Raw genomic sequence first — 24,734 nt, 5'->3', positions numbered from 1 at the left:
GAAGGAAGGAAGGAAGGAAGGAAGGAAGGAAGGAAGGAAGGAAGGAAAGAGAGAAAGAAAGAAAGAAAGAAAGAAAGAAAGAAAGAAAGAAAGAAAGAAAGAAAGAAAGAAAGAAAGAAAGAAAGAAAGAAAGAAAGAAAGAAAGAAAGAAAGAAAGAAAGAAAGAAGGAAAGGAAAGAAGGAAGGAAAGAAGGAAAGAAGGAAAGAAAGAAGGAAAGAAAGAAGGAAAGAAAGAAGGAAAGAAGGAAAGAAGGAAAGAAGGAAAGAAGCTTCACATTTTCTTCTGTATGACAGGTAATGTCAAGGTTGTGTATTTGACCTTCAGAACTTTGAGAAGAATGTCACTGGCTCAGCTTAGTGTTATTTAAAAAAATCAAGAATATAAGCAGATCTCATTTCTGTAGTCTGAAATTGTATTGTATTTGGCACTTTCAGCTTTCTGCACAACCATACATACACACACATTGTCATTTCCCTTTTTACAGGTGGAGAAGAGCCCGCACATCCATTCTTTGGACATCATGGACAAAGTTCAGGGATGAAGTCTTCACAATAAGTTTGTTTTCTGGAGACCATACCTATTGCCAAATAAAATCAGTGTTCAGCTACACCAGTGCAAGATCATAACCTAGAAGATTAGAGAAGCCAACTTAAATTTTTGTTTTAGTTTTCTATCTTGAATTATTTAAGCAAAGAAGCTCTGTAATACATTAGCTGGCATGCAGTTTTTTTATACTTATAGTATTACATCTGAAGAGTACCTGGCATGTTTCACCTCATTTCATTAGTCTATTTTGGTTTAGTCATGTATGGAGAGAAATAGAAAGTTTATGCTTGCATTTAAGCTAGAAACAGAAGGCTCGTAGAGAGTGCAGTGAGTTCAGTGGTACAGCACAGTACTTGCGCATACAATGCATCTCCAGGAAAATCATAAAAGCATCAATTAAATAATTCAAAGAAATCCTTCCACTGCAAACATGTTCATAACCTGGGACAGATACTAAAACTAATGCTAAAGAGTACAGTCCGTTTAGCTTTAAATGGTTTCTATTAGCTGATGTTTTGGTCCCAGGTATGTCATGGTTTTACTGCCCATTTCTTTAAGCACTAGTATTCTCTCTAGCATGTGCGGTGGAGAGGAGCAGATGGGCCTGTTTTAAAGACAGAAGACCCTGGGGTGTCTGCATGCAGGAGAAATGCATACATGTGTCTTCAGAGCAAGGCATTAAATAGCTGCCTCCTGCTCCTTCGTGCCACTGCATGTCCACTGCAGGAGATGGTCGAAAGGCAAATGGGGAATAGCTACAGTACAGATATCCTAGATGATGTGCTCCCTTTCCAAAGCCAGGGGATTTGACATAGCTATACAGTGACTGCCAAGTCTACATGAACTTCCTATCCCTTGAACCATGCTTGGGGAGCTAAGGATGGGCACAGCTGCAGATGCATACCCACTAGCAGCTCAGTACTGGGGGCAGTCACATGCATGGACAGGAAATGTGTGGAGCCAAGTGCTGATTTCCCTCTGTTTCTCCCCAGTGTAAAACCCACCTGAGCTTGCCTTCAGACACTTTCTCATCTGTGCATAAGGCAGATTGTCAGGCCTTTAAAATCTGTAGAGGGAAACAATAGAAATTTTTAGAACTGCTTATTCTGATATCCAAAACAAGGTCTATGTTAATGTTTAACTTAACCTTCACTAAATTATTTTCTCTCTTCAGTTACAGGCACCAACTTTACATTTATATGTGTAAGTATGATACAATCCATGATAAAATAGCAATTCATTATAAAATAACTGATATACAAATGTCTAAAATGCCTTATTTACAAGCTGAAGAATAAAGAAAATGTGGTATTCAGAAATACTATTTTTGACACAATTTTATATTTCTGGGATTTTCAGGTTTTTTTTTTAGAGAAAATGGATGATCTTTTCTACCTTTAGTTTTTAATCATTCTGACCCTTCCGGCTTTTTAAGAAGCAAAGACTTTTCATTTTCTCAGTGACAATACATATTCAAGAAATAAAGAACACTTTAAAGAAGTAAAGGAGAAGAAAGAGAAAGACAAGGAAAATCAAAGGTTATTAAAATAATAATAAAAAATAATAAACAAATCCATCAAATACTAGAATGCTGAGTAAAGAACACAAACTATTCATATAGTCAAAATTTTCACAGACATATTCAGGAGAATCAAAAATAACTAACTCTGTAAATTTATAGAGAATGATTTCCCAGATTATTTTTCAGCAACTCTACTGATGCAAAAGTATTTCAAATGGCTGAATAACATTTCAGACAAGTGTGTTTTTAAATGGCTTTTATAGGAACAGTAAGAGACAGAGTGTTTCATTTCTGAGATTGTTTTATTCTTAATTTCATTTGCCTAGACACATCTGTATTTCTATGTTAATTCAAATGGTTAGAATAGACTAAAAAGAACTGTAAGCATAATAGAAAGTCCTGAAAAATATGGACACACTTACCCTTTCATTTACCCTTGTTCAGCTTTTTGTCAGAAAAATCTGAGAATGATATTATTAAATATTTCTTAGCTAGATACATAAGTTTCAATTTTCTATAGCTAGGGATACCTTATCACCAGTGTGTAAAGGCTGTTGGATATTCTTGTGATTCTTCCAATTTCCTGAATATGTAGTCACAGTTTTTAATATTTATTTATTTATTTATTTATTTATTTATTTATTTATTTATATTTTGGAAAGAAATGGCCTGTTCCAAATTTGGCTAATGGCACATATAACAACTAAATAAAACCTGATGGTGTTGTTACTGCACAGCACAACAAGAAGAGGTTCCTATAGCAAACATTACAAATAATTTTATCTTTCTCTATTTCCTCTATGTCAGTCATGAATACAAATAATCATGTTTAATTCCATATTTAAACTGGGGATGGAAGAGGATATCTTAAGAGATATCTTAAGCAGTCTCCTTAAATATGATATGGGAGAAAGTAAGAGTGACAGCTCCTGCAATGATAAGTGTGAGTGCTCCACTTACAGAACAGATAATACAGGGATCTTGTCAACTGTAGCATGTGGAACAGCAATATCAGAGAGCATCCAGCATCTTCTTGCCATAGTGAGGGAGCACTTGTATCTTCTCATGCCCATCAAGCGTTTAGAGTACATAGTAAGTGATATTGAAGGGATTTTTATCAAGAATCTTTTCAAATAGATTAATCTCAAATGCACCTCTAAATTTAACTTTAACCAGAAAGGTTGAACATTACCTGTAAAGAAAAAAAAAAAAAAAAAATGGAGGGGGGGAAGGGGAAGGGAGAGAGGAATAAAAAATGTCAACAAATACAACAACAGCAAGGAGAGTTAAAGGGACTTTTCAAACTTCTTTTTGTTGTTTATTCTCTTCATATTCCTCAAATATTAACAATAAGATGATGGTGGTCTTAAGGACTTTGATATTCAAGAAGCAAAAGCAAGTGAGGTTTTTTTTATTCATTTATAAAGGAAATTGTGCCCATGTACCTGTCAAAACTGTTTGGTCTTCATTAAATACTTAACAGTGGTTATCATTTATCAGAGGAATGGAGGTGTTCAATATCTTTAAACATCTACTCCTTCAGTCTAAGACCTATCTTGCAACTGCCCATGCAGGTCTGGTACAAGTTTAGTCAATAAATAATACTGTTGTTGCACAACTCGGGGAGCTTGTGCCACTTTTCACATAGAACAGTGAGTTTCTTCTGGGCTTGCAGGGAGCTCTGCATGCCCACCACCTAAGAGCCACACTTGGTCATTGGATGAGATCAGTTAAGTTTTTATTCTTAGGCTTGGAATTTTCTTAAAGCAAATATTGTACATTTAAGAAGTCATCTTTAGTTCAACCGCAAGTTATTGGTTAGTGCTCCCTCAGTAAAAGAACTCCATATATTGGAAGAATAGATGAGTGAAGCTCCAGAGTTTATAATAATCAAAGTTAGGGTCAGAGCTGGATTAATCACCTAATTTCTGTTATTTAAATTAATATAACCAGTGTAAAACAGCTGTTTGTGTTTTTTTGTCAGTCAATGGGGAGAGTCAATCATCCAAAGGGAAATCTATACAATCTATCTTTGACACTAAAATTATGAAAGATGAACCTCTGACCAGGTATACTGATTTCTATGGCAACTACAGAAGGAAGCTGAAGAACAAAATTAGGCTAACTTATAGCAACTAAAGACAGGTAGGAAGAAACTCAGTCTTGGCAATCATGATGTATTTTGACCTTAAACTCCTGTTATGGATTTTTTTTTGTCAGTATGTTTCAGTTGTCAGTTTTACATTCCTTAGAGAAAATCCCTGCAGAATACAGTTCAGTAGTCCATGTTGAAGACAAACTCCCACTAACTTCAGCAAAGAGAAGGATATGACTGTATAGGTATGACAGGTGAAAATAAATAAATAAATCAATCAATAAACAGGTTGTATTAGGCTAAGTATTTGAATTTCTTTTAAGGATAAGGAGATATTAAATGTACGGCCTATGGCAGACATGATAGACATACGTACATATTTCCAAATTTCTCTCTAGTCCTGAAAATTAATTTTCTAACCTTGAGTCTATCATATCAATATGTCAATCAAAATCTGCTCTAATGTATGGTCATTGTATTTGCTCTTATTTTGTACTAAAATATGACAGAAGAATCAGTCATTCTCACTGTTATATGCATACAGATTTTCATGTTACACAAAATGGAATTCCCCAATACAGCTGCTTAAATTTCATTCTTACTTATATCTTAAAGAGCTTTTTCATTACATATTTAAAATTAATTGTTAATATTATGAGATAATGAAAGCTATAATAAGGTTGTACTGAATATAGTTTCTGTCATATTTTTCCACTTAACATATATTTTCCATGCAAATTTTTTGAGAGGGACATAAGTCATTTTTAATAAATGTGAGGAAAAGGTCTGAGGTGAAATGAGGTTGGTGTTCGGGGCTCAGATTCCAATAAGATAAATTAGAGCTACTCACTCAGCTAACACTTGGTGTGGTTGTCAGCAGCCTTGGTTTTAAAATGAAGAAACGATTGAAGAAAAGATTTAAAGATTAACGAGACATGTAGGCTAAAATACCCTCTCCTTTCAGGAGAGGGGGATTCCATAGGGTCAGAGTTGAAGCATGATGAGAAGAGTATTAAGAAATCTAGCAATTTACAATTGAGATATATTCTCACAGGCATTAATTATATCTTCAGAAGGTATAAACTGGGATTCAAAAGGGCTATTTTTTCTAACATTACAAGAGAATCTAGCCTGATTCTTGAACTGAACTCTAGATTTTCAAGTTTCTGTAAGTTTCCAAATTTTTGTGGACAGTAATTATCATTTAACCCCTTTTCACACAAACCTCCACTTCAGAGAATTGCATATGTGGAAGGACCACAGAAGGAGGCCTTTAATTTTCAGATAGCATGTTTGATAAATTATGCTGCAGAATCCATAGTGTTAATTCTTTACAGTGATGTTTATAGAGTAACTTGTATAACATACATACAACACTGTAAATAGGTCAGGTTTTATTGTTTATTTTAACAAATGGATAGGGTTGCATTAGCATTGGGGAAAATGTATAAATATTGATTTGAAAACCTGGCGTGCACAATAAAAGAGCAAACCTTGTAACCCTTTTAGAGAAACCCAGCCATAAATAAAGTTCATCTCCATTTTTTTCACTGAAACAATTAATACATAATTCATCCCAGAAGTATTATCATCCTATTGTTACCAATAGCAACTGAAGTATCTGAACACTGCTACCACTGTTCTGTAAAGACAGTATTTATTCATATATCTGAAGAAGGGATGGAATGGTATATGTTGCAACAAGATTTTATTTGTGGTGCAAACTATAAGGGCAATTTTTAATAGTTCTGCATGGTCTGAGTGCTAAAAGATGCAGCTGACAAATGTTTGTATTATTCTAACCATGGTAAAAACAAAATCAATAAATGCATTTTTGGAACTAAGGAAACAGTTATGTATTGTTCTAGGTCATGTCTTGTTCATTTACTTTATATCTTCCTGTATGCAGAAAGCTCTGTCCAAGAATATTAATGGTATACAGCTGTATATAATTAAAGTCTTTTTTTATTAAGTAAACTTTGTTTAAGTAGGATATTAACTGGTTGACTGCAGCACATTTATATTCACAAAGGAAAAAAAAAAAAAAAAAAAAAAAAAAAAAAAATATAAAAAAGTTTAAAATTTACATTATTTTTTGTATAAACACAAATCTTTATCTAAGCCTTCTGCTCAGGGAACTGGGTTTAAAATCTCACAAGTTATAGCTTCTAGTTATATTACCATACTATCCTGTTCTAGCTGGACTGAAAGCAGGAAAAAGATAGCTAACACCTCATCACACGCTGTGAGGGTTAAACATACACAGAGGAAAAAGAGTACATAGAATATTTTTTCAGTGCTCTCTATGGCCACAAATAACAAATATTTTAGATGGATCTCAGGTACCCGACATATAACAACATGAAGGACAACACATGATGGGACAAGAAGATACCAAAGAGATACCAAGAGATAAACATAACATATAAACAAGCTAAAAGAAATAATAATAATAATAATAATAATAGAATTTTAGGAGAAAATTCTCTCCTCAGATGGAAGTTAGGCACTGGAACAGGTTGCCAGGGAGTCTGTGGATGCCCCATCCCTCAAGGTGTTCAGGTCCAAGTTTGATTGGGCCCTGTCCAACCTGATCTAGTGGGTGGCATCCCTGCCCATAGGAGGGGGGTTGAAACTAGGTGATTTTTAAAGTCCCTTCCAACCCAAACGATCCAATGATTCTGTGATTTGATGACCAAGTATCGTCTGACTAGTTGATAATATTTTTAAAATAGTAAACTGGGGCTGAAATGTGGTACTAGGGTTTGAAAATTTCTTCACAGAAAGGCTATTTTCTAATTAAAAATAATTAAAAGAGAAAGCTGGAAAATAGATACTCAGCAGAGCCTTTTGGTTTTAGCACATAACTGTATTTTGTTTTTTGCTTGTTTTATAACTAAAAGTTCAGATTTAGACCAAGTAAATCAGAATTTTGTTTTCCAGTTAGAGTAAAACTGGGGACAATATTTTCTATTTAGTTAACATCTATGTGTCAAGTTCAGTATGACAGGAGGCTTTCTGTCTCTGTATTCACCAAATTCTAAAAAATGTGATGTTCTGTTTTAATGTATCCTTGCAGTACTTTCATACCATGCACAAAAACAGAAGGACATGTCAAAGGACAAATGAGTCCTTTGGGAAAAGATTTACATTTAACAAAACAAGTATCTTTCTGACATTTTAAAATGAAGAGATGTTAGCACACTTCTGCACAAAACATATTGAAAGTCTCACTTGCCATTTAGTTGGCCAAAGAGAAGTAACAATTAAATGTGTTAACAAAACTTGAGAAAGTTACATTTTTAGATTACATATCTTCTTAAAGTTTAGCTTACCAACATGATTGAGGTGTTGAGATATTGAAATGGAAACAAATATTAATATATAGAAGTGAATCTTGACAGACTACTTTTCAGTTTTTTTCTTGAGAAAATGTCTTTAAAGTTAGTAAATATTGAAAAAGGTAGTTTGACGGCAACCTCTTTTGTATGTTTACAAATATAATTATTAGTTTTGGTTTTATTTTACTCTGAGCCACAAATCTGAATATTATTGTTTCCATAGGAGAAACAGTGTGAATATTTGAAATATAGTTGTCTGAGGTTTGAGATAATCCTAAGCCTATGGTAATAAAAACTTTGTGTGACACATGGGATTTTATTTTAAATTAGTTTATTTATTCTTATCTTTAATACTTGAACTTAAGTGGTTTGTAGTGGAAAAATAAATAGTGCAGTTTCCGGCTTATGTGTCCTACAGCCTAAGTAATAATAATAAAAAATCCTGAAAGTTCTACTCTAATTCATGATATAACTTAATATTTTGAACTATTTTTGATCAGAACTCTGAACAAAATATAGAAAGCAAATATGTTTGTACCTAAGGTCTGACAAAAGTTATGAAGGTAGCTATTCATGTCTCTGAAAATCATCTCTAGGGTAGAATGAAATTACTTGTTTATGAGGGTATGAAGAATAAATAAAAGATGTTTCTGAAACATGACGTGGCATGATTTCTTTCTATGCATAAACAAAGGCTGAAGAACATCACCCAAGATTATTTTATTTCAGAAAGTAATTAATTGAAATAAAAAGGAACAAAACACAGACTTAAAATAATAATTTTTTTTTCAGTCAAATATTATTAAAAATGCCTATAAAATCCTTGACAAAATGGAGTACTTCATTCAAGATGAATGAATTTCAAGAATTTGTAAGATTAATTTTATATGAAGTGGTAAAAGGAGAATTCTCCTAGACATGAGATCCTTTTCTCAGAGAGATACCTGAACTCTTACCACATCTGATTCTTGTTTTTGGAAGAGTTCCCATCGTTATATTTCTGAAGAAGTGCTACATTAGCAAAGTGCAATACCATTCTTCTCACCACCAGATGGTTTTTCCTCTAAAAAGCACTCAGTTAATTACCAGTATAACTCTCCCCCTCCCCTCTCTTTTTTTTTTTTTTTAATTCATTTAAAAAATATTTCTACCTTCCATTAATTCAATATCATTCTCCCTAAGGTGCTGTAATTACTGTCATCTGACCTGTACTGACTAAATAGTGATGTGAGAGACAAATAACTTTAAAAGCATTTTTCCTTCCTCACCAGAACAGGGATTATTTGTGAGATCCTTTTGCACCTTCAGCCCCTTCGCTGAGCTACAGCAGTTCAGTAATTTCATGTTCTCTGCACTTATTGTGGTGGCATAGGGAGAACTTCAGTGTACCTCACTGAAAGAGCCCAGTTCAGGCAATGTGGTGCCGTAGAAAAAGTACACAAGACATGCTCTCCACCAAAGCTTTAATTTAAAGTAGGATTGCACCTTGACTTTGCTTTCTGTGTGGCAATGACTGGAGAGTCCCCTTCTCTTAAGAAAGACACCGAAGTATATTTTCTCTGTCTCCATTACAGAAACTGTCACTAGATTTCCGTCTAGGATAAATCTTAAAGTACGGTATTTGGTCTCCCATAAACATTTAATTTGTCTTAAATTTCACGTAATTTGTAGTACCAAAATTTTTAAGAAGTAGACAGATACTCAGCATTGCTTTTTATTCTTTGCAGGGCTGCCATACTGAGCATGGTCTCCAGAAAGTCCTGCTTAGTCTTCTGTGTTTGAATGTACAGAAGAATACATACAGATTAAATAAATAATTAATCTAACAAATAAATAAATAAATATCTTTAAACAATTCTTCTCCGTTTTCATAACAGATATATTAAGTTAAAATTCAACCTAGAAATAAAAGGATAAAAATGAGGAAACATAATTAATATATATATATATATTCTCAAGATACCAGGTCTGTCATGAAAAAATGTCTCTCTCATAAAATGATGAAATTATTTTAAACACTTAAAATTGATCTTGAAGCAATATAGAAATATTACACCATGGAGGACTGTACTAAGAGACTGCTAAATGACAGATCTTCCTATCTCAAAATTCCTGTTTGTTTAAATGAGCATTTTTTATTCATCCATTTCTCTGAGAGTTTTTGCATGATTATAGTCAAAATTTATCTCTGTATTTCATTCTGGTCATTCACAACAATAACACAGTGCTATTAAATGTTGTCAAGGCAGTTTCTGTGAACCCATTTTTATGAACATGACAGAGAAAAAAAGAAAAAAGAAAAAAAAAAAAAAAAAAAAAAAAAAAACAAAAGCCTGTAAGTTTAAATTGAAACTTAAACAGAGGACAATGTGCCTGGTAAAGCACATGGAAGAGTCAGTATACATTGTGAATACTGCAGTAACTATATATCCAACTAGTAGATGCTAGTTCTTCAAGCACATTGAAGTCTCATAGTAATAAAAGCTATCTTTAATGTAACTGCTTTTCTATGTCAACATGTAAGGAATTTTTGTCAGTTATCTAGTTTTCCTGAGGAAATAGAAATAAAATAACAACAAAAAAAAATCCTGAAGCTACAACTGGTAAAAATATCACATTAAATTTTCAAATATGAATATTAATCTAACTACTTTAGGGTTCCAGTTCAGTCCCATTGTTTTTAATAGAGGGGAGAAGACACGTATAAATACTAATCTTCTCTGTCAAAATATGTTTTGAATTGGATTTTAAGCAATGGATGGTTCCAGTATTTGAAACGTGTGTTATATAATAACCAGATTCCCTATATAAGGACAACTAACACAGATTTATGTTGTTATTCACACAAATTTCACATATACATACAATATCTAAAATATAGATGGGTAAAATGATGTATGTGCTTTTAGAGATAGATTGTGTTTTAATATTTTTAATATCTGAACAGTTTCTGAATTTTTGCTGACTGCATTCTTATATAATGGAAAGGTTCCTAAAGATTTATCCTGTCACCTTCAATCTTCCTTTTTCAAGCATTACCATCATAACTTAAGATAACATTTCCTCAGTGATTTTCTCTCGCAAGAGCCTATGTGCATGTCAAATCAAGTATGTCTAAGCAGGTTTCCATCGGATAAATTTCAGTTGTTTTCAGCTTCTCAAAAAAGGTGTTCGTACAAACTTTGCTTTTACTAATCCATTTCAGTAATGAAAATAGAGATAGGGCCATAAAGGTCTTTTATATGTTTCACAAAACATAAACTGGAGGATTGAGTACTATTTCCTTCACCTACTGGGAATAAACAGAAAGAGTAGTGGGTGCAGTGACTACATACTAATCCAGAAAACATTAATAGCTTGCATGCATAAAAGTTTATATGAATAAACAAATACATAGTGAAATAGTGGATGTCAGGAGGAGGAAAACAAGGAAGTCATTGCTGTTTTAGGGAAGATTTACATGAATATTTTAACACAGCCCTGCTGCAGCCAAAGTCAACAAGAGTTTCACCAATTTCCAAATTGTCCTGGAGCCAAAAAAAAAAAAAAAAAAAAAAAAAAAAGGAAATATGTTAATGAGACAAATACATTTAAAAGTTAATTCAGAAGTTCAGCAATGACCTTTTTAATTTCATCTCAAATTGTAATGATATTAGAGTGTACATGCAAACAGGAAATCCATTGTCACATCTCATAGAGGACCCTCTTATATCAAATGTTGTTATGCATTGCCAGTACTCTGCTGCACCTATCTTAGATGGGGTTTCCTTCACCATAACTATTCCATACAGGATTCAATATCATGCAAGGCCTTAATATTCTGAAATATTATTTAAAATGATCATACACTGCAAATGGATAGTATATATTACAAAGTGGTGAGAAACTGTACTGGAAAAGTATTACCTGAAGGTTTGTGTGGATTGTATCATGTTAAATATATGAAGGGGAAGGAATCTTCCCACTGTTTCTGTTTCATGATGTGAATATTGAATAATCTGACTCTTCTTTTTTTGGGTCATGAAGTTTGAATAATTAAACAATAGGTCATTTGAGCTCTGTTGTGTCATCAACTAATTAGTACATTTATGTTTGTCAATAGCAAAGCCACAGTAGTATTTTAAATTCCATTTATTGGGCTTTAGCTTAATGCTTACTGTTACTTTTCCTCCACATTTTTTCCCGTCATGAAAATTAACCCACAATATATCTTTCTGGAAAGAAAATAAACAGCTCCCTTGCCAAGCCTTTCATTACACTGCTTCTTTCCATCATGAATTGTGATCTAACAGTAGCCTAGTAAAAAGCCAGGGCCTTTGAAGTGTTGTGCTAATTTGATTAATACGTAGTTACATCCTGTTATGATGCACTTTGCCTTATGCATTTTAAATGGAAAATGCAGAGTGGATTACATTTGTGTTAAAAACACAGAACACTAAATGAACTGCACTGAAAGTGGGCTATAATAACAAGCGCTGCAACCACTTTAAACATGTAAAAGGTTATTGCTTGCAGGTTAATGATAATTGTACCAAAATACATGGTTTTTATAACAATTAAGAGGTCAATATAAATACTAGTCAGATTCATACAGCTGCCATGGGAAATTCTTACCTGATTTAAATTTCTTGATTAAAAACAAAACAAAGACTATAGTTAAAAGAATCCTCTAAATTAATGTTCTTTTACTCATCCATGCAAGTGCTCTGGTGCTTGAAGTGACTTCTATCTCAGCTTCCATCCTACCTGAAGAGAATTAATGTGCTTTTCCTTTCTGTTTAAATGAAGAGTTAAACTTGACTTCTGTACCACAGTACCAAGTATTAGGTTTTCCATGTGTAGTAGGATGCACTATTACATAGTCTACTAATGTATACATTTGGTTTTGTTTTATTCTAATTACGTTATCTTTTCATAATAGCTTGAGCTATCAATAATCACTTCAGAATAAGAAATATATCACCACACAACTATGTTGCAGCTCTTCTGTGAGAAAAAAAAAAAAAAAAAAATGTATCTACATCAAATTTTGTGCATCAATATGTTTTAAATAGTTTCATAATTACCGCACTTACTAAATTTGCTAACAATACAATACAGTAATTTTTTTTTTTCTATAGACTTGAGTAAGCACCTCGTAACAGTCACTTTAGGTACTTGCATTAAAACAAATACAATATGACACTATCAGCAATGACCCCAAAACTTTAATATACATTTCATAAATCCAGTTATTGGCTATGATTTGCATAGGAACAACACATAGATCATGTTTCACATTTTATAGCTCTGCTTAAAAGCAGAAGGGTGTCATTCTATTAATTCATGATGTTTTCATATCTTTCAGTCTTTGGTGTCATTATATTTCTAGCCTGCTTCCTCTTATAAGCTTATCTCACACCTCCCTCTTTAGATTTTAGGTGAAAAGGGGTGTATTGTGAAATGTAACATCATTTTATTGAAGAGGAGGAACCAGAAAAGACACACAGAATTAGGTTTAAAAAAATGTTAAATTACTAAACAGGACAATAAATTGTGGAGCCTATTTCTGCCTATTGCACGGATCCATTGCCAAATTCAAGGTGACAGATGCTTGTTATTCCATCTACCTCCCTCCAGCACAAGACAGCATGTGTGCATTTGTTTCTAATTTATTTTTAAACAACTTAATTAATGTTTTTCCTTAATAATTAGAAAAACCATAGCCTTAGATTTTATTTTAATTTGTATTCCTGAAATTAAGTCTAATTATTTTCTTTCCTCAGTACAGACATCTCAGTTTTGCTTTTATTCAACTATGAAATACATTCTAAACTATTTCCATAAAGTTTTTGTATCTATGCAGTTTAGTTTTTTCTTATCCTTACTCTTTTTAAGTCAAAAGTTATATACACTATTACATAATATCAGAAGACAGCTTTGCCATTATTTTATATCTTAATAATTTCTCATTTTTCCATTACTTCCTGATATATATTTTTTTAATATTTATCATGTATTGCTGATGAAAATCATTCTCTGAAGAGCAGATTGAGTGCATACCTCAAGAAACACATAATTTTGATGACTTCTATCAGGCAATTTCCATCTGGTCAGAGTAGAAAATACGTGCTGTAAAAGTGCAATTAAGTTGGGTGCAAGACCTTGGCCTTCCTGGGTGTTTGGACTAGGATCAACTAAATCTATTATCTGCTTTGGCATCTTCTGCAGGACTCCACAAAAACATTGGTATAGGGAAGAAAAATTACCTCACCTATCCCCTTAAACACTTTGGATCCAGTTCCACACCAAGAAATTGAAATTTCCCTTTTAAAAATCTGTTTGTTTTTTTTTGTTTGTTTGTTTGGTCATATTGCTTTGCAAACTTATAAATGATTTAATGCCCAAAATTATAAATGATTTAATACCGATGCTTTTATCATTTCAAGTCTGCTTTGCTCACAAAATTTTGTATCAATACTTCTAGTATTTTAATCATCATATTTCCCAATCTATTTTATGATTAATATATCAACTTGCTTTGCACAATCCTTGATATTTCCAAGTTTAAACATAATCACTCCTTCAGACATTGTCAGGTTTTAACATCTGTGTTTGCATTTATAAGATTATACACTTTCTGAGGTTCTGATAATAGGTTAAACATGGATTCCTAATATACATCACAGTTATGCTGGCATCATATTTAAGTATTTACTTCATCATCTAATGCTAATGACATAGGAAATAATGTATCTCTGTCTCTAATGCCAGTCCTTAACAACTAATTTTAAAGAGAAATACTCAATGGAGACTCTGTTTCACAGTTGGAATGAATAACACAAATTTATAACAGATTAATAAAGTATAAATTGTAGTAATCCAGAATCCAGAATGCACTGTACAACTTAACTGAGATTTTAATTTTTCATGAGATCTTGGAAAGTGATTTAAAGCAAATCATTAAGCGTAATCATTCTGAATAAATTAATCACGTTTAATTGTTATTATCACCAGCAGTCAGATCTGAACAGCAAAAGTATATTCTTCCATATAGTTAAATACTCATAATAGAATCTTAGTTTCCTTAGTGTACCAAAAGTCTCACTAATTTCTGACTCCGAACTGGAGAAGATAACAATCTGATTGAGACTGATAACTTGAGATAAGTGTCTTCTCCCCTTGTCTTCCAGTTCTGTCTCCAAAGATCAGACTCTGAATATGCCTGAATAAATAGATCAGGACTTGGAGACAATCAGAGAGTATTCCAAAATTGTCACATACAGCCCATAATAATATGAGTAAGAGGCAAATGACATCTTTCTGGACAATGAAATCTCCTGAAGAAACAATTCCCTTTCACCTAAAGATAAAAGCATGAGTATTCACCAGGAAAAGATTAGGTGCATTCCTTATGATTTGCATTATAATTCTAAACACAAAATCAACCAATTAACATCAGTCCTTCTTATATTATAGACACTCAAAAATCCCCACAAAGTAGTACAATATTATTTCTTGGCCTCTGCTCCTACTCAGTACATGACTTCCACTTTTTTCTTTCCCCCTTTACCAGAGAATTTAATAGTCCTCAGGTTCTAAAAGACCTGAAAACTAGGTGGGTAACAATATTTTTTGCATGATCAGTGAACAGATATGACTGCAGTTTCTTACTTATCAAAATTACTTAAATAAAATCTGAGAATGCATGACTTGTCTCAACAGCATTCGGCTAATGAAATCATTTCAAAAAGTAATTAGAAATTTATTCAGAGACTAAACACAACATTTTGTAACCAGTTATGATCTCAAAAGCAGGTTTGTAAACCTTCATAGTCAAAGACAATGTGAGCCTTCTACAATACAGCTTTTATTCTGAACTATTGAAATATATAAACAATACACAACTGCAACTGTTTTACACCCATTAATCATTTATGAGCTCAACAAGATTTGTCACCATACTACCAAAATGTCTACAAAGAAATTAAAACAAACCTTCATAGATTAAAGTTTTCTTATTTGTTATATGATTCATGACTTGCTCTGTCTGTAACTGAGTTAGTCTGTAAAAGAGATTCCTGCACTCAGTCTGAGTGGTGCTGCTTCAGGAAGTCTTCCCAGAGGCATTGCAAAGCTGTAGAATAAAGGTCTTACCTGTTTGCTCATTGGTTTGGATTGATGGTGACCTAAATGAAGTGCTCAGTACCTAATAACACAGCTAATCTTTCTTCAGATAGAAACTTAGGAAAGGTAGACATGAAGATGAAAGATTTTTCAAATCCTTTGTAAACAAAGGGACATTCCACACCTTTTTTCTATGAGCTATAAATGAATATGAAAATTGATATTGAACTTTTTCTGATTAGTAAAAATGATGGATGAGTACTCAGTGTTTTTTATTCCTGTTACCATAAGTACAAGCTTAGTTATAGTTGTAACTGGCATTGTTAACAGAACAAAGAATCATTTGATCATTTTGTACACATGCTTAGAGAAAAAAAAAAAAAAAAAAAAAAAAAAAAAAAGTATCACTTGGCGCTCTAGCTTTTCATTAGCCTCAAGTTTTCTATAGAGGTCTACCAGACTAAAAGTCTCCTTGCAGAGCTGTTTTCCTCTACCTTCATTATATAGAAACAGAAAAGGAAATTTAACCTTATTTCTAAAGTATTTCTAAAGCTACCCAGGGAGAACACCATAAAGTAGGATTTAAAAACAAATAAGTATAATCTCGGACTCAGCCACACATTATTGGTACCTCAATTTGGTTCAGACAGAAATAATTATAATAATAATAACAACAACAACAATAAGATTAGGATCCTTACTTTTTACAGATGAGTATTTGTAAACCATTAGACACACACTGGTTGCCTAAATATTGCAATAAATATAGGAAATCTTTACACTAAAAATAAATATATGAATTATATAAAATAAAAAATAATAATAAATAATAAAAATAAATGAATTTATTAAAAATAAATTCAAATACAGGGCTTTAAATAATCAAATGTTTTAAAACATTGATTTATAGCTAGAACATATTAAAAGGTTTCAGCATAGGTGTACAGAAAAGGTCTTTTAGTCAAACTCTAGTTTCTCTCTATCTGGTCCATGTGTAATTCATGAACCTTTAAACATTATGGGATTATAGATAGCTAAACTGACATTTTTACTTTCACTTAGCAGCCTGAATAATTGGTACACTCTAAGCATTTTAAATACTAAAGTAATCATTTCTTTGAATTCATCTTGTGATGTCATAGCAGCTGATGACTGACATAATAAATTTCAAGAATATGAAAGCTCAAAAATAATGTTAGAAATATTTCTTGTTTTAAATACATAACAATTAAATGATTTATAACTAGCAGTATATTCTGATGTTATCTTTAATGAAATGCTTTTTAAAAGGATGATGTATTGTTATTGGTTTTCTACTTCTGGGCAAGAGAATTCATTAACTTTTTTAGTGTGTTTTCCTCAAAGATAGAAATAATAGACAAATATATCTAATCTATTTCACATCCTGAATAGAAGTGGAAGTTCAGTAATGATAATTAAAAATTGGACTTTTGCTCTTGGAATCTGTAGGAACTTTGTCATATTTTCCTCCTCAGGAGGTATTCTGAAAGCCACTTATAGCCAAGTAACAAACTACTACAGTTTATATCAGGTATAATTTGACATAGGAACTACCTATACCTGACATATTACACCTGCTGGTAACAGTTTAGGAGAGAATGTGGTACCTGTATACCCATTTGTGCACAGCACAAATTCTGATCCCATAGTTCAGAAATCTACCTTGAAGACTGAGGCCAGATCCATCCCTATCTAGGCGATCTCTGGCATAAAAGACCATGCTCTGTAGTAGTGCAAATCAGTTATTTTTTAAGAAAGACTTCCTTTGTTAATTGTGATTTGAACTGATTGGGTATCTTTATGGGAAGGAGAAGATATCCAACAAAACAATGCATAATTTTTGAAGACCAAAAGCTGAGAATTGTCCTTGGTGCAGTCTAAATAACATGGGAAATGCTGTTGTCAGTTAGAAGGACATCAGCAAGACAAGAATTAAAGGCAAAGGTAATTATATCACTCAAAATCCAATATTTTTATTTATATCCCATAAAAAGGTAGATATTTCAGTACAAAGCTACAGTATAACACTCTACAGATATAATTTAGTTTTTAATGCTTCATTTCTATGACACCTAAGCCTTATTCTTTCATCTTCATTGTCTTCTTTAATAACAATAAAAGAAAAAAAAAAGAAAAAAAAGAAAAAAAAAACAACCTTGCATTTACAACTGAGCTTGCCAAGATGCACAATCTTGTGGAACATAAGCTAATATTTCAAAAATCATAGCTATGTAGATGATAGTATGTATAATCTTTAATCATATCATCTGCAGGTTTTTCTTTACCCAGGAATTTTGTTGCCCTCCACAGGAAATAAAACATATACCAAATATGAATTTACTGGTATGGAAGAAAAGCCTTTTGTCAATAAATCTTGATTTAAGGTAGGGAAAAAATGGTTGCTTAAAAGGAAAAAGTAATTTTCCTCAGACACAAAACCTCACAGAGGCATAGAATCTATGCAAAAGCAGTAATTATGACACTTCTTCTGGACTGAGTCCCACTTGCTGTTCCAGAACTTGCTGTTCACACTTTTTAAGTGAATTTTTCAGTGATTTTTTTTCCAGATAAACATGCATGAGCAACAGAACATACATTAATTTAAAATTTTGTTCATGTTACAGCAGCACTAGACATCTGCAAGGAAGACTGGTACACTCTTGTTTTCAACACACCATGACCAGTGATAATAGAAAGCATTTTCTTGGGAAATAAGGTGTTCCATTCTCAAAAGAAATATCCTTTACTTATTCATTTATCACATATGTAAGGATGAAGTGGAACCAATCAGTCAAACTTTTGAAGCCACATTACAGTAAGTAAGTAATTACTTATTCCATGTTAACAGCCTAGATTTTAAGTTGAAAAAACTTAAGGTTGATATTCCTCATATCTAAGTCTACCTGTCCAAATATGAAACCTCTCTCAAAACTAGCTGTCTAACACCATCTGCTGTCATTGGGAAAAAGAACTCTTCAAGGAACTGTCTACTCCTAGAACAAGTGGGATAAATCTTTCTAGAGATCTGTCTCTCTTTAACTGTGAGACAAATCTAGATGTCTAGCTTTGTTGGAAAAGTTGTGTTTTTTTTTTCCCCTTTTTGTGTCGTAGCAGTAGCTCATGCAAATGCATTTCATTGCTTAATAAAATATGGTGTTGGCCCAAAAATCTGCTATTTAACTTGTAACCCAGATTAGGGAAGGTCAGATATAGAAGAGAAATTCAATATCTGAAAAATTAGTTATTGTCTGTGTTCACAATACTTGTCAAAGGGACAGGTGTATATCTGCCTGCAAAATGCCTGTAAGCACATTGTTTTAGGCTTTAAAACACAGTAGCTGGTAGTAGTAAAAAATAAAGATACCAGAATACTTGAGTGAGATGAAGCAAACATTTGTGCCCATAGAGAGACTTCCAAGAAAGTAAATCTAAAATCAGATAATTTTGCTGAAGGAATTTTCTCTGAGGCATCTGGTTGTCTGAGATCTCAGATAATAGTTATGATTAACACCATGCCAGAAAAAAACACTGGAACACAGAAGTATAGCCTTTTCACAGAAATTCTTTCACCTACCAATGAAATAAAAAAGATAATCCTGAAAAGTATTTTCAGAATTATTTTATTCTACGTAAAGGGCCTTCAATGAGGATTTCTCTTCTGGTAAATTATCTGGTATTTAAAGATTGTTTTATTTCACATATTTCTTGTAAGCTTGATAATAGACTGCATAGGAATCAAATCTGGGAAATATAAATCCAGTACATATGAGTCAAACAGCAACTGTGATACAAGAATGATTAAACTGTAATCCAGCATAAATCATTGTAGTGACAGAAACTTCTGTAACAACAGCCTGTAAACAAGTCCAGTTCTCTACTACAGAAAAAGAGGTTTTACGTTTTCTAAAATGAGTGGACAAAGTTTTCCATATGGATAACTACCATAAGGCTGAATGGAGTTTATGAAAAATAAATAGCTTAAATATTCCTGTCAATTCATCAGATGAAAGAGAATACAAAAAGGGAATTAATAATAAAGATAATTCTATCACAACATTGAAGAACAAATGTACTGAATTATTTTTAATTTCTAATTGTTTTGGTGACTTTTTTAATTACTAAGGAATTTGGAAACTCAAAGATCAACAAGATGTCTTCTGTAGAAGCAACAGTGTGCTATTTCATTAGCCTCAACTCCAAATTAAAGTGTTGTTTCCCAAGTTTCACTTGTAGCTAAAATGACTCACCATATTAGTTTTCTATATTGCCATGAGAACATTCATTCCTTCTATAATTAAGGAAACAATTAAAGAGTTGATTGAAAGGGACATATTTGTTTCCTGTCATCTCTGATGCTTGAAATCATAGAAATGTAAAAACATTGATGAAAGCTCTTTGTTACTACAGAGCCAAAAGGGTAATAATCCATTTCTCGTACATTATTTTAAAGACATGAAACTGCATTAAAAATATTTTCAAATGTAAACTGTATACTACAATAAAAAGTTTGAATTCCAAGTATACACAATCATTTGCAAATTATGTTAACTTTAGAAGACTGCAGTCTCTGCAAACTAATGGAAAATGAGAATGGATGTTTACTTACTGTTAATTGTTCAGTTATGTATTTCTTTCAATTTCAAATATTTCAAATATTTTAATTTCAATTCCTGTTGTTCATCTGTCAAGAGAAAAGGTTTATCATTATGTTGACTTTAAATACATGAAAATTGCTAGGTATAGTCCCACAAGTTATTTATGTCTGTACATTTCAATTAGAAGAAAACAGAGAAACAAAACTAACATTTTCCAACACATAAGAAGTTATTTTTGCATTTAGGTACATAAGAACCTGTTGAAATAACTGAATTCTTTAAGGATGAATGCAAAGGCATTCTTGTGGCTGAATTTTTTGTCTCTCACATGACACAACAAAGGTATGGAGGGTTTTATTTATTTATTTGTTTGTTTGTTTGTTTGTTTGTTTGTTTTTGTTGCTGCTATAGTACTTCCTCAATGGTACAGTCTTAGAATAGTTGGATCTGGTGCATGATGGATTTTATAACAATGCATTTTATTGAAAAGCAAATTACAAGAGCTCATGGCACCTTCCTTAGTCATAAATGTAAATCTTTTCCTAAAATATATCACATCAAAGCTGGAAAGGGGAGAATGAAATATCAGTTTTATTTATCACTTCTCATATACTTTCAAATTATTTTCCAGCAAACAATTTACTGAAGACCAATTCTGCCATATCCTCTAGAAAATAAACTAAAAATCTGAAAAACTTGAATTTCTGAAAAACAGTAACATCACTGAAAACTAGAAAGATGCAGACTGAACAATTTTAAGAGCAATATCATGCGTTGTTAAATTACAAAGTATTTGTTCTTGATTCCACCACTGAGTATTTTTATGTTATGATCCCTTTTCATGTTTTAGGTCTCAAAGTTTCTTAAAACTTACAAAATATACTCTATACACTCAACTCAGCTGTATCAACAAAATAGGTATTTTCCTTTTGTAAGCATGTTAGGATAGGTTAGAGACCTGGTGAATACCAGTTCGTTTTGGAATATCCAGATAAATTTAGTTTAAATTCTATATGCAAATAATTTCATTAAGTAATTTCTAGAGAAAAAAAAATGCATAGATATTATTATATACAATTTTAAATAGCAAACCATAGAATGGTTTTATCAGCTGGATTGTACATTAAAAAAATGGTAGAAATATACTTGTAGGGTAGAAATACATGAAGTCTTGCTAGTACTGCTTTTAGTATTGCCTGATTTTTTGTGTTTTGTCTTTCTGATGAAACAGAAAAAAAAAATAGATGCTCTGTGCTTTTCAATATTCCATTCACAATCTGCATGGATATTATCACAAAGAAAATTAATAATTCTCTAATCTTAATTAGATTAAAAAAAAAATAAATAAAAATCTTTATTTGTCTTTTGGAGTCAGCATGGTTAAAGATCCAGCCTGGCAACTATTTTTTTGTTGCTTCTTTGTGAAAAATTAGATGCTCAGGTAGTTGCCTTACTCCAGTTTCAGTTATTTGAAGTTTTGCCTTAAAACAGGGAGAGCCAGCAACAATGTAGTACAAACACAGCATGAGATTTATAAAAGCTGAATCTGTTGGGGCAATATATAAGTCATGAAAGATGTTCCCAAGTACTAATTGTTTTTCTGCACTTTTTATTTTTCCTAATGTGAAATGAAATTCTAAAGCATTTGTTTCTAAAATCTCTGCTATAAACTCTCCCTTCCCAATAATCTCGTCAGCTCTGGGGCAGCAGAATCTTGAAGGTCAGCCTTGTTGTTAACCACAACACTTATATTTCTCTGTTATTTCATGACAGCAGAAAGGAACAGATGATTTATTTTTAGTGAGTTGCTCAACCATACACAAGGAACTCAGTAAGTGACTTTTTTTTTCCTTAAACTGATAGGATTGCCAGCACTAGTGCTGCTCACAGTAGTATTAACTATGTCTACAAACCTCAGCACCACTTCTCTTGGCTCAGTCACAGTCGTATGCTCTTGAATTATTCTTTCTGATATTTCAGGCTCTTTTTTTCTGCAACATGTTGAGTAACGTGTGAGATAAACTGGCATGTGTTATGAGACCCATACAGCATGCGTGGGTGAATTAGTTACATTATCAGTATTAATGACAAAACGTTTTCTGACCCATAACATATGTTTGGGTGAGAAGAAGAGAAAGACACAAGAGAAAGCAATAATGACATGATACTGCTATTCTGTCTTAAAACAGATGTTTCTTTTAATAAAACAAGAATAGTAATAGCAACAACAAAAAGCTGTTTAATGCACAGTATTCTTTAAAAATAAAAAAATAATTAAAAAAAAAAAAATGTTGCTTAAAGAAATTAAAACACTATAAGGAAACAGTTTCTTCTACATTCCCAGACGGAGCAATTTCATTTTTGACCTCCATTACCTTAAGTGAATCTTACTTGTTTAACTCGGCCCTGCAGTGATTGAAGAATTGATCTTACTGTATTCATATCAGAAGTCTCTCTCTCTCCACAAATAGATATTCAAGGACAAAATAAAGAATCTGAAATATATATACATATATATTTCAGATTCTTTATTCACTGATATATATATATATATATATATGTGTGGAGACTATAAAGGGATGCAGTCGTGCTTTAAGGGATATTACATTAAGGCTACAATTAAAGAGTTTTATGAATATACAGCTGTTGAAAATAATATTCCTCAAAAGAGAAATACAAAACAAGCTTTATTTTATATTGAAATTGTTATTATTATTTGTTTTAATTCTTTCAATTCCAATATACAGAAGCATGTCTATACGTGTTGACTGTGGTAGTCAGTTCATTTTACAGCCAACGCAGAAGAATGTGTTGTGGAAGTGTTGATCTGAGGCAGCTGAGAATGGCAACTCCATTTTTTAAACTAGTCAACAGGCACCTTGGTGCTTTCTCTTCCTGCCTTGCAAATTTGCAGGAAGGTTTACATAAACAGTTCTGAGCTATTACATTATCATTCTTCAAACCTTGCCTTTTACTATGATGCCTCCATGGGGCAAGATGAAAATCAAGATCCCATCCACCAGCAGTTGCCACCCAGGGAGGCTCTGTGCTCCTGTAGTGCTACAAATTAGGATGTCAAAGAGATGTGTCCTCTCATCTCTGCTGTTGCCATGAGAAGGGTCTCCCAGAGAAGTACCCTTGCTCCTGGGGAGACCATTCCTGATCACAGTGATGACTCCCTGCCACTGCTGAAGGAACTCCTTGCACTGGTGGAGCCGTAGCCATGGCTCTGAGATAGGCAGAGGCTTCATGAAAAACTGGAGGTTGTGAAAGACAATGAAGGTGGTGCTTCACTGGGGCAGAACGGGGCATTTCCTAGGACAACTGGCTATTTGCAAAGACTCACAGAGCCCACAGAGGATGCATGATGTTTCTTCATTTCCTTCCACCAGGTTTGAGTTGTAAGTAAATAAATAAATGATAAGGGACAAGTTAAAAGGCCAGGAGAATGTTCCCAGATACCATGATGAAAATCCAGAATGCTTTTGCCTCCAGCTATATTGCATTTACATTAACAAATGAAACTATAAAGCTATATTTGTACAAAAAAAAAAATAACCAAAATAACACCCTAATCTAAAGGGCTGCTTTGTCAGAAAATCATTCTCATAACAATCACTATTTATCTTATGTTCTTTCTCCACATAATATACTGCATAATTTCAGCAGAATATTTCCTGAATGAGGTAAAAATTCATTTTTATTTAATTTTATGGCACCAATGAAAGGAAAAGGGAATGTTCATAACTGTCATGGGATATTATTCCATTGCCTTCCAGTCTCAATGAAGAGAGATACAGTCTATTCATATGTTAATTATTTATATTGAAAGACTCCATCATGTACAAACAAGAACTTTTGAATAAAGTAGGCAAAAATATTATTCATATTTTGGCATCCACATAACTGGTCTAATTTTTAGATATGAGAAATATCTTCACTATTACTGGCATGAAGAATTCAAACAAATTCTCCAGCCAGTCAACCTGAACTCTGGACAAGGTCTGATTCTGGCACAACAGGCTAAAATCAGCTTCAGGTTCTAGCTCAGTAAAGTAGCTTTTTTAGTTAACTGGATAATGAAATTGCAGTCATATGTGTGCACCAAAGGAATAAGATTTATTTTTATATTCAGTTCAGTTCAATATCCCCATGATTTTCATTTCTTTCCATTCATTCTTTTTCTTTCTTGCTTGCTTTTTCTTTCTTGCTTGCTTTTTCTTTTCCTTTTCTCTTTCTTTCTTTCTTTTTCTCTTTCTTTCTTTCTTTCTTCCTTTCTTTCTTTCTCTTTCTTTCTTTCTTTCTTCCTTCCTTCCTTCCTTTCTTTTCTTTCTTTCTTTCTTTCTTTCTTTCTTTCTTTCTTTCTTTCTTTCTTTCTTTCTTTCTTTCTTTCTTTCTTTCTTTCTTTCTTTCTTTCTTTCCATTCCTTCCTTCCTTCCTTCCTTCCTTCCTTCCTTCCTTCCTTCCTTCCTTCCTTCCTTCCTTCCTTCCTTCCTTCCTTCCTTCG

At 32.7% G+C, this 24,734-nt stretch overlaps 1 long non-coding RNA gene across 3 annotated transcripts in view; it reads right to left on the bottom strand.

The window, feature by feature from the left end:
• The window catches only part of LOC118156603, a 54,525-nt gene that overhangs the window by 15,344 nt on the left and 14,447 nt on the right, over positions 1-24,734 (bottom strand). The window contains exons 2-5 of one of the 3 annotated variants that reach the window (XR_004746333.1): positions 20,239-20,313; positions 3,030-3,261; positions 1,552-1,613; positions 464-578 (exon numbers count right to left, since the gene is read on the bottom strand). This is a non-coding gene — a long non-coding RNA (uncharacterized LOC118156603). Of the gene's footprint in view, positions 1-392; positions 629-1,551; positions 1,614-3,029; positions 3,262-20,238; positions 20,314-24,734 lie in introns of those variants that run through there. The other 2 variants (XR_004746332.1, XR_004746331.1) reach the window with 2 other exon arrangements.

Source organism: Oxyura jamaicensis, chromosome Z, assembly GCF_011077185.1.
Source record: "Oxyura jamaicensis isolate SHBP4307 breed ruddy duck chromosome Z, BPBGC_Ojam_1.0, whole genome shotgun sequence".
NCBI classification, from domain to species: domain Eukaryota; kingdom Metazoa; phylum Chordata; class Aves; order Anseriformes; family Anatidae; genus Oxyura; species Oxyura jamaicensis.
The sequence above is the reverse complement of the archived record's forward strand: the minus strand, read 5'-3'. Positions and strand labels throughout refer to the sequence as shown.